An 11,793-nucleotide genomic window follows, 5' to 3' on the forward strand; every position below is an offset into this window, starting at 1 on the left:
TTCTGTCGAAACTGCCAGACGCGGATCGCGATTTCGATCTTTTTGGATCTCATCAGCGCGTCGCAGGCAGCTCCGACAGAACACAGACCAACTTTTACCTGCTGTCTTAACAGTGCGTTTCAGAAAATACTATAAATGGCGCAGTAAACGCCATCTGTAGCACGATACTACGATTTTTTATATAATATTTGTCTATACTGAATTTGGACTGAAACAATTTGAATTTCATTGACAACAGTATACCAGATAATATGTAATTTCGTTATTCAGATAAGGTAAAAGATTCACCAAACGTAGAAATTTATTTGTTCACATTTTTTCATTTTGTGTCGAACAGTCTAAAATGCATAATTTGGTTTACATGTGGAATATATTTTTTCAACCACTTCTAACTCAAACATCTTCTACTTTTCTTAAAATTGCCCGAAACTAACCAAACCTTCAAAATCTCTTAAACAAAACGTCGCAAATTGCATTAATTGGATGTATATTACTTCATTACTTACATGAAAATGAGGTCTTCGGCAGCAGGTCTTATATTGTAAACAATTACTATTTTTTCTCCATTAAAACTTCGTCACGCCTTTTCACTTCTTTAGATATCATATTTCACAAAATCTCTTTTTAGTGCACCCCTAGAGTTTCTATTCAAAGAGTAATATTTCTTCTAAATGCACCCTTAAAAAACTCAAGGCATATTCCTTTAAAATTTCAAATGTCTAGAACTACCGATTTAGCTTGTGTATTGTCCGTCAATCAATTATTGAACTGATTTATTTGGATTGATTTCGTTATCAACTGCTTTATTAACGATCATGCTCTCTCATTATTTGATTTTGTCGCATATTCGCAGTAAGCGGTCTAGCATTGCCTTGTAAGAGTATTCGTTTCCGGTTTGTTAAGCCTTTTGGGATAAAAATTCATCAATTCGTGTTAGTTGTTCAGAATATACCAAAGTGATAATTCTATCATTTGAAATTACCTCGAAATACTCATCACTCAAATCGAATCAAGCAAATCACTCAACCATCATAATTCCACCAGACAAATAACATTTCAACTCGAATCGACTTCTTTTCCCAGCGGTTTAAGTTAATTGTCCGTTGTTTGACCAATACATCTATGTTGTTTAGATAAATCCATTTTTTGTAACAAGTAGTAATTCGTTTGAAAAAACGATTACTTATTGATAAGCCCAGGAGTTGCTTACAAACGTCTACTCAACGTTTCGTCTGATCCTCGTCTATTTCATGTCTTTTTTTAAGTCTTTTTAGTTTTTCCTCGAGTGATATAAACAACACTGTAGATTTTATTTACATATTTATTTGCATATTATACAAGAAAAGAAAAACAACCGCAACATAGCGGAATATTTGATTATTAAATATTGTTTACAACAGGAACGAAACGGTTCCGTTTGGAGGTCACAGGGGTAGCTAAAAAGGTAGACGAAAAGGTAGCTGCTAGAGCTAATAAGAGAAGGTAGCTGCTGGAGCTAGGAAAAGATCTTCTCTCTACCTTCCGAAATTCTTTCTTTCTTTTGGGTGTTTCATTCCCACCAGATAGTAATGCTGGTGGGCGGGCAGTCCCTCCGGACTACGCCGGAAGGTAAGGCGTAAGACCCTCTTCAGCCTGCTTTCAGGAATCGTGGGAATGGGTGGGTGGTGGTTCGAGTGAGAAAGTTGAGACAGACGAAATGATGACAGAAGAGAATGAAAGATTATCTGTGGAATATTACTGCCCCAGCATTTGCCTAAGTGATCCAAGGAAACCACAAAAAAACTTGGACCAAGGCAGACGGACCCGGAATCGAACCGGCGACCTCCCGAATGCTAAGCAATGGTCTAAAGCCTTCCGAAATTAAAAACTTTTTTAAAACTTTTGGGTGTTTCATTCCCACCAGCCAGTAATGCTAGTGGGCGGGCAGTTCCTCCGGACTATGCCGGAAGGTAGGGCGGAAGGCCCTCTTCAGCCTGCTTTCAGGAATAGTGGGAATGGGTGGGTGGTGGTTCGGGTGAGAAAGATGAGACGGACGAAATGAAGACAGAAGAGAATGAAAGATTATCTGTGGAATATTACTGCCTCNATTAAAGATAATCACTATTTATTAAGTAAAATATATACAGAACTATAGACAAAAATGAATTTGGCGGTAACAAATGGTCGGTTGGTTGGTACTGTCTCGGAGAGACAGCTTGGTCACTCCGCTAAAAGGTACTTACTGACTGGTAAAAACTGGTACTCCGACTTTCTCCTTTGGTGACAAAAATTTCTGATAGGGGTGAAATTCTTAGAACCTTTGCCGTTAAAATACTTACACATTCAAGGCTGAGGGTTCAAACAATCATAAAAACAGGTACAAATTGTTATTTTGTGTAGCCAAAAGAACGTATTTCTTTTGCTTGAAATGAAAGAGGAAAAATCGGAATATTTGAAATAAATATTAGTTAAATTTTACTTACTACTACATTTAGGAATTAATAATAATATGAATAAAAAAGGTAAAATACTGCCGAACAAAGAGAATAATGCCCGGCAACACTAATAATGCGTTAATAATTACAGATCATAAGAACCGACATTGACAGTAATTAAGAAAGTGAAAGTTAACAACAAAGTAGAAACATTATCTACTTATTGACATTCAATCGCTTTCTCAGGACTTTGATTCCAAACCGCTTATTTTGCCGTTCAAATATCCAATATCCGACTGTTTACAAGTCCTTTTTCTCGATTTATGTCACCCATACTGGCTACAGGGTTTTCACATTTATTCATACCGTAGCAAAACGAAATGCCATGCTGTATTTAAGTAGGATTGATATGCCGTTAAAATGAAATTACAATGGAAAGATGCCCCCCATTAAAAGTAAAATCGACCTTCGCAAAAAAAAACACAGTTGAATATTTTTCAGGTATAAAGTTTTAAATGAGTCACACTGTATCTAGTATAAATAATATTCATTAGGATAATTACTTTGCTTGTAACATATATACAGCATGCTCCCTTTTGATTACGTCATGATAAGGCGAAACAATTACTAAGCGTTCTTTTATACAGCAGGGACCAATCCAATAAATCTTTTTATAAACTCCACTTTCATAAAAGGTTCAGAACAGAACCACAATAAAATAAAAATAGATACAATTCAAAAAGCTTTTCTTTCACTTGCTGCGGCAACTTTATTTTCCAAACGATTCTCTTTATTTTTTAGTAACTATGTAGGCCGTTTCTATCTCCGTTATGGCGCTAGCAAAATAAGCCATACGTTTGCGTCCATTACGACACTAATGGTTTTGTTTTCTAAGCTAAAATGATTTATGTTGGTGGAAAATGCTCCATTATTGTTATTGCTGTGATCGTCCGTGTGATGCCTATGATGGAAGATAGGTAGAACGAAGCAGGAAAATCGTTCAAAGAGAAGATAAAGGACATTTTAATTGCTAGCAGTACAAAGCAAATTCTTGCAAAACTTCAGAAATAAAATAATAATAAAATTTTTAAATTAACAATGTTTTATAAACCACAGCAGCTACTAGGTACTACTAAACAATAAAGATAAAATAAGTAAAATTGGTGAAAGTTAAAATAAATAGAAGAGAGTTGTTGTGTACAAGTTTGGGTTGTAGTCCGGGTAAATCAGGTAGATGGACAAGTAATTAGGGTGCGACGTCACGAAAAAATCAATATCGAAGAGGCTGGTAGACGAATAATTCTATGAATAGACTTTTATGAAAATTAACTATGTGGTTACAACACGAGGAGGGAAAATCTTCAAAAAACATCCCCTGAATGGAGTAGAGAGATCAACCCGGAAGTTATACTTCCCAGGTTCTCAAGGAAAAGGGGAGTGCAATAGGAATTAGTGACCCACATCTGTTGAGTTGGGTGGGTACTCGCTCTAAAAAAGTGAAACTAGGACTAAGTGGAAGGGAAGCAGCTCAACGTAGAAGGTGGTAGGGCCTTCTGAAACGATCAGAGATTTGCCACGAATCTGATTGCAGCATCGGGGAGTGAAGGTAGACCAGACACGGTGGCTGCGGCATTATTAGTGTATTGCTTTAGGCCAAATATTCGTGCACAATGATGTGTGACCAGAGGCGTTATCATGGTGCAGAAGTTTCTAGCAAGTAGTATTCCTTATTGACCGTTCTATCCTGTGGCAAGAACTCATGATGTACCACGCCCCTGCAATCGAAGAAAACTATTAGCAAAACCTTCGCAATCGACCTAATTTGGCGTGCTATTTTCAGCATTGGCGACAGCTTCCATTGGGATGATTGAGCTTTGGTTTCCACATCATAACTATAAACCCATGATTCGTCGCCAGTTATGACCAGTTATAAATTTTGGTACGAATTTCGCGGCGACCCGTCTCATGTTAAATCATTGGTAAACATGACAGAAGCCAATGGATATGTTTAGGCCCTTAGCAACTTCTCTAATGGTGATTCGACGATTAGCCAGTACTAGTTTCTTCACTTCATCAATGTTTTTGTCTATTGTTGACGTGCTCAGTCGTCCGACACGATCTTCGTTGTTCACATCGTCTAGGCCCTCTGAGAACATTTTGTAGCACCGATAAACATTGCTTCGGCCCAAGGTAGCTTCGGCGTACGTAATGTTGACTGCGAACATTCGGACTTAATTTTGTTTTCCACACAAAATTTAATAAAGATTCTTTGATTAATTTTTTGGAATAGACAAAAATCGAAGACAAGCCAAAACACGTGTAAGCAAAGCAGCTGTCAAAAATTAACTGAACATTCAACATGGCCGAACTTGTCGTTATATGTAAGAGGCATGAGTACCAAATAACGCCACAAGAAAATCGAAAATATACGTAACCCGCGGAAATTTAAAATTCGCGATGTTGTTTTAACAAACCTCGTACATGAATTTCACCTTTTACGGTCTAATAATCGTTTTTTAATATCGTTGGTTGCGCGAAGTCAATTTCTCTTGCAGAGGAAGTTGATCTCATCGACCTCTTGATGGTGACGATATTCGCTAGAAGGTATTGTGCGTTCAATGAAAAAAGGCTCTTACCGGTTAATGCCCTAAGTGCATTTCGACACACTGCATTAACATCAACATCAAAATGAAAGCAATCGCTTCAGCTACGCTGAAAATAGTAATGACTGCTTTAAATAGTGCGCTTTTTCGAATACGTTAGACGTCAAGGGCATGAAACGGTAGAGTGAAATACAGCTGTCGGGCGCGTGTAGACAAAATGTACGAGTCATTTGTCAACATCCAATTTTGTTTTTTGTACCTACTGGAAAAAATTTTATCGATACGGTATTCTGTAAAGGCAAAAGTCCATGAAACAAAATAAGAACCGGACAAAAAATAGTAGAGTCGATTTCATTGTTTTTTTTGGATATCCGAAAAAAAACTGAAAAACAAATTACTTGAAGATTCTAAATTGGATTACTGAAGGTATTGTCCTTTTTATACGGTAATATGCATTAAAGAAAATGCTTGTCTGACAGATATTAACATTACAACTACTTTTTCTTGGTCCTTTTTTGGTTGAAATATATGTTTAGTGTTAAACAAGTAGACAAGAGAAGAGGCGTCCAAGGGATTAGCATTGGTGATTTTTTTCTTATGTCAAGAAAGGAAGCGAAAAAAAGTAAGTCACAAGTTTTTCACATAAAGTGATCTATGATACACAATAATGATGCAACACTCACAAATAATGCAGAAGTTCGTAATTTTGATTTAATTATAAAAAGTGACAATTATTTCTTGACANAATGTTTTATAAACCACAGCAGCTACTAGGTACTACTAAACAATAAAGATAAAATACTACTTGAGAATTTTTCGAGAAAAAGTGCATTAATAATTAGAAAAGTTTATTTTCGGGCTTTTTGGTCATAGTTGAACAAGGTTTTTAATCTTCAACGTTTCGTCAATTCGCGTAGACTATATCTTCAGAAGCGTCTGTTCCTGGGGGGCGTAGACCAATGCCCGCGGTCATGTTTATATCGATCTGGTGTAGCGTGAAGATGGGTCATGGGTGCACAGTGGAGAGCAGCTTTGAGTTAAAGTGGTTGCTTCACATGAAGCACATCCGTCCAAACAATCACTGTCAACCATGTTCGAGTTGACCGATCTTAGATGTTACTGAATTTTTCTAATCGGCTTTAAAATATATCTTGCAAGGAAACGTCTTTTTGGTTAACCCTAGAACGAAGGACAATAAGGTTTTTATTATAGAACTCCCGCCTTTTCTTGTTTAACGTTTATTAGTGTTGAAACATTTTCTTAGTTCATGTTTTGTATAGTCGTCTACCTGTAGGGGTGATGATGGGTAGTAAGCTCTTCAGGTTCATCCATCTGGCACTTTTAACATAGATGGTGATTTGAACCTTTCTGTATGTAGGTATTTGTTTTGCCCGTGTAATTGCAAAAGTTGCGTGAGGTATTTAGACAGTTGGTAAGTAAGTGAACCCATAGCACTGACAAGCCGGAGTGCGATGTCTACTTTATGAATTTTTGGTAAGCTATACAGCGTGATTGTGATGGTTTCGCCCAAGTGCAGACCGTTTTTCACCTCAAAAAGTAAGAAGGAGACTTTCTCGGTAATTGCGTCTTCTTGTGATGGCCTGTATTTGTTCGCTTTTTATTTTTCTGCACGTGATAGGTTCCAGCACATCTTACATCCAAATATTCCTTTAATCCAAATTTGTAGATACGTAGACCACACATTTGTGATTCGGTACCATGAGGAAAATAAGCTACATGAATTTCTGGAACATCAAATTCCTTGTATACGAACATTAAATTCACCAAGGAAGTAAATTCGCAAAGCCTTTCTGAATTTCAACGTTACCAGAAGAGAAACCAAGCTTGGCCAAATCGCCTACCGAAATCGTCACAGGAATCGAGACATTAGACCACCATCCATGTCAAATGTTAGGAATTATAAAAAATTAAAGAACACACAAAACATGAAATAAAAAAATGTTTTAATTGCAATAAACGGCAAACAAAAATAAAAGAAGCTGCATGGCGAAAGGCTTCTTGCTGTTTGTTCCAGGACTAACCGATCAAGACAGCCTTTTCTTTGCACGATACGAAATTAAAGTCGTTCCATGCCGGTGTCGCCCTTTTCGCTTTTCGAAGCTCGGCTCTGACACTGCTGTGTGTTTATATTAAATAATTTCTTTAATTTATGGCCATGACGCCCAAAAGATTGAGACTGTAACTTTTTGAAGCCTTGTTGAAATTCAAATAACTCGAATTTCGTATGGTTTCAATTTTATGGTAGGTAATCATGAAATCCTCCGTACTCAATTAAAAGGTAATCCACTGCTTACCGAACTAGCTATATATTTGTTAATGTAGTAGCTATTGAGTTTTTATGTACTTATCTATATATTTTGATAATCGAAAATTTGCAGTTTAGCGGGTGTTATGGGTCAATATGTTCGCGCGTGTTTTATTTGAGGGTGGTCTTACCCCGAGTTAGGCGTCATGGTACTGTAACCTTTTATTTGAAAGACAGCTCGAAGATGACAGTGGCAGACTGCATTAGTGAATTATTAGACTGATCCCAGAAAGATCATATTACATATGTACATGCGAACGTGCAGAGTAATTATAAGATTTCTTGCCATTGGACAATTTGAATGTATCAGTTACGTTAAATTTGGATTCTATTGCTTAAGGAATAGATAGGGGGAAAGTTTTTATAGCCTTGAGTTTGTTTCAATTAGTAGAGTAAGTAATAGTACTTTTATCCATCTTTTAACGTTTAACTTTAATAAGTTCAACTTAAACACCGTCCCTTGTCTGCATTGTGAAACAAAATATCCAATAGTAGCTATTACGTACGTAGCGATCTGTACATATTGTAAATATTTAAATTTTGTTCTCTAAAATTTATTTTATTTCGAAATCTTTACTTTCAACTTTAATTTCAAACTCTTAAGCATGCTNCAAATATAGGATTGATTTCATACATAACAGTTCCGTTTTTTCAATTTTGGTATGTATGAAAACATTTATTAAGGTATATACATATATAGGTACACTCGCGCTCTTAAATAAATCGAGTGAAAATCTGATAGAGTTTCCACAGACTACAAACCATATGTATGCATGCCATTCGTGCTACATCTTCTCCCCACATAAAAAATGACCCAGCAGACATCTACTTTTGCGAAAAAAATACGATGATTGATGTTAGGTCTTTACTTATCTATATATTTTGATAATCGAAAATTTGCAGTTTAGCGGGTGTTATGGGTCAATATGTTCGCGCGTGTTTTATTTGAGGGTGGTCTTACCCCGAGTTAGGCGTCATGGTACTGTAACCTTTTATTTGAAAGACAGCTCGAAGATGACAGTGGCAGACTGCATTAGTGAATTATTAGACTGATCCCAGAAAGATCATATTACATATGTACATGCGAACGTGCAGAGTAATTATAAGATTTCTTGCCATTGGACAATTTGAATGTATCAGTTACGTTAAATTTGGATTCTATTGCTTAAGGAATAGATAGGGGGAAAGTTTTTATAGCCTTGAGTTTGTTTCAATTAGTAGAGTAAGTAATAGTACTTTTATCCATCTTTTAACGTTTAACTTTAATTCAAGCTTCCTGATTATAATTAATTTCTCTGTTTAAACGATTGCTAATTGACATATTAACCTAGTGGGTAAGTAGGTGTTAACTTATAGTTTTAAATGAATAATAACAACCTAAATAATAATTTATGGATACTATGTTACAACAACGTCTATATAATTCAAGATGACTAGTGGGGGAAAACTGCAACCTGTATCAACTAATCCAGATTGCTACTCAGAAGTTAGCCGTCAAATAACAATTAGAAAGAAAGTTTATTGAGATGAATGCAGTCTGCTATTTGATTACTAGTCCTCTAAAGTCCCTACTAGTCATCTAAAATTATATAGATTATGCAGGGTGTTTTTGAAATAAGTGGTAACTTTTGGAGGGTATTAACCAGATGTAATAAGAAAGCTCATTGTGAATACAGCAACGTGGTTAGGGGACAAAAATATTTGTAAGAAAACTACAACTTACAATCTGAAGTGAGCATGATTGGTTCCAGGGGCACCACTAGGGATACATGCATACGTGCATTAGAAATTTTTTTCAAAATTAAAACCGCATGGTAGAAGGGAGGCTTCATAGCACCTTATTTTCCACTCGCGCAAAAACATCAGACATTACACGGTCCTGTACATTATTAACATGTGCACTGGCGTTTGATACGCACCCCGTTTCATGCAATCCCATACAAAGAAGTCATGTGGAGTTAGATCCGGGCTACCAAGAATGCAAACATCACCCTATACGAAAAAATAGTGTTTGAAGCTCTTTATTACCAACTGACACAAATTCCCAATCCATGGCTTGCACTCGCTGTAAAGAAGTCTTTTCTGGGGATATCGATGACCTTCAATCCTTCTATCGTTGCATTGACATTTCATTCGCATTCGCTGTAAATTAATATCATATCACAATGTTCTGCCTATGAAAGTGACATGCCACCCACTGTCAATAACTTCGGTTGACTGCATACACACAAGCTTACAACGTTAAAACAATGAAGAACTACTGTAGGTTGGCCTCTTCATAAATTTCATCAATCACATGCACTCTAACCTAACAAATAACAAACCATGCATGAGCACAAAAAATATAGTAAAAATACAGCACGGATGCAGCTAATTACCTACCAGTTGATTAAATCAGACGTTGCAATGTCGTATTTCTCTGCATGAGCTACCAGCGCTGGACTAGCCCTTGCCTCCACTTTCAAATACGTTTTCCTTAAAAGTAGTGAACTTTCGGGCTATCAAACATTTACTTAATTTTCTTGTTTTATAGTATCTTATTACCTCTTGTAAACCTGCTACTTATTTCAGAAGCATCCTGTATATGCGGATCGCGATTTCGATCTTTTTGGATCTCATCAGCGCGCGCAGGCAGCTCCGACAGAACACAGACCAACTTTTACCTGCTGTCTTAACAGTGCATTTCAGAAAATACTACAAACGGCACAGTGAACGCCATCTGTAGCACGATGCTACATTTTAGGATTACGTATTTTTCAACAAGGTCCACTTGTGTGAATATCTACTTGCTGAAAACGAATCCCGGCGTAGCCAACCTCAACGTGATAGGCACGTTAGCTTAATCGAATAAAATAATTCGAAGTGGTCTGTATTCTGTCGAAACTGCCAGACGCGGATCGCGATTTCGATCTTTTTGGATCTCATCAGCGCGCGCAGGCAGCTCCGACAGAACACAGACCAACTTTTACCTGCTGTCTTAACAGTGCATTTCAGAAAATACTACAAACGGCACAGTGAACGCCATCTGTAGCACGATGCTACGATTTTTTATATAATATTTGTCTATACTGAATTTGGACTGAAACAATTTGAATTTCTTTGACAACAGTATACCGGATAATATGTAATGTAATTTCTTTATACAAATAAGGCAAAAGATTTACCGTAGAAATTTATTTGCCCACATTTTTGCATTTTGTGTCGAACGGGCGAAAATGCATAATTTGGTATACATGTGGAATATATTTTTTCAACCACTTCTAACTGAAGATACCTCCTACTTTTGTTAAAATTGCCCGAAACTAACCAAACTTTCAAAATCTCTTAAACAAAACGTCGCAAACCTTAAACGCCTTAAATTGCATTAATTGGATGTATATATTACTTCATTACCTACATGAAAATGAGGCTCTTCGGCAGCAGGTCTTATACTGTAAACAATTACTATTTTTTCTCCATCAAAACTTCGTCACGCCTTTTCACTTCTTTAGATATCATATTTCACAAAATCTCTTTTTAGAGCACCCCTAGAGTTCCTATTCAAGGAGTAATTCCTTCAAATCTCTTGAGTCCAGTGATCTAAGCTGTGCATTCTGTCAGTTAGTCACTTTAACACCTCTTTTTACTCTTTTAAGGATGAAATTTCAATTAATTGCTCCTAAAGGCTAACAAAGAACTCTAAATTTTAAAGCTTTAGGTCCGCTGGTTTTGGCTGTGCGTTGTCTGTCAGTCAAGTTAATACTAAAAAACTAAAGGCATATTCCTTTAAAATTTCAAATGTCTAGAACCACCGATTTAGCTTGTGTATTGTCCGTCAATCAATTATTGAACTGATTTATTTGGATTGATTTCGTTATCAACTGCTTTATTAACGATCATGCTCTCTCATTATTTGATTTTGTCGCATATTCGCAGTAAGCGGTCTAGCATTGCCTTGTAAGAGTATTCGTTTCCGGTTTGTTAAGCCTTTTGGGATAAAAATTCATCAATTCGTGTCAGCTGTTCAGAATATACCAAAGTGATAATTCTATCATTTGAAATTACCTCGAAATACTCATCACTCAAATCGAATCAAGCAAATCACTCAACCATCATAATTCCACCAGACAAATAACATTTCAACTCGAATCGACTTCTTTTCACAGCGGTTTAAGTTAATTGTCCGTTGTTTGACCAATACATCTATGTTGTTTAGATAAATCCATTTTTTGTAACAAGTAGTAATTCGTTTGAAAAAACGATTACTTATTGATAAGCCCAGGAGTTGCTTACAAACGTCTACTCAACGTTTCGTCTGATCCTCGTCTAATTCATGTCTTTTTTAAGTCTTTTTAGTTTTTCGTCGGGTTATATGAACAACACTGTAGATTCTATTTATATATTTATTTACATATTATACAAGAAAACCGCAACATAGCGGAATATTTGATTATTAAATATTATTTACAAC

At 36.3% G+C, this 11,793-nt stretch overlaps 1 protein-coding gene across 3 annotated transcripts in view; it reads left to right on the plus strand.

The window, feature by feature from the left end:
* Positions 1–11,793, plus strand: part of LOC108740131 (LHFPL tetraspan subfamily member 6 protein-like) — a 216,889-nt gene that overhangs the window by 84,818 nt on the left and 120,278 nt on the right. Inside the window, exon 1 of one of the 3 annotated variants that reach the window (XM_018474338.2) lies at positions 5,216–5,639. The exons of the other annotated variants lie outside the window; for them this stretch is intronic. The gene's annotated coding sequence lies outside the window, so the exon portion shown is untranslated. Of the gene's footprint in view, positions 1–5,215; positions 5,640–11,793 lie in introns of those variants that run through there. 3 annotated transcript variants of the gene reach the window in all.

This window comes from Agrilus planipennis, unplaced genomic scaffold, assembly GCF_000699045.2.
Source record: "Agrilus planipennis isolate EAB-ADULT unplaced genomic scaffold, Apla_2.0 scaffold87, whole genome shotgun sequence".
Taxonomy (NCBI): Eukaryota; Metazoa; Arthropoda; class Insecta; order Coleoptera; family Buprestidae; genus Agrilus; species Agrilus planipennis.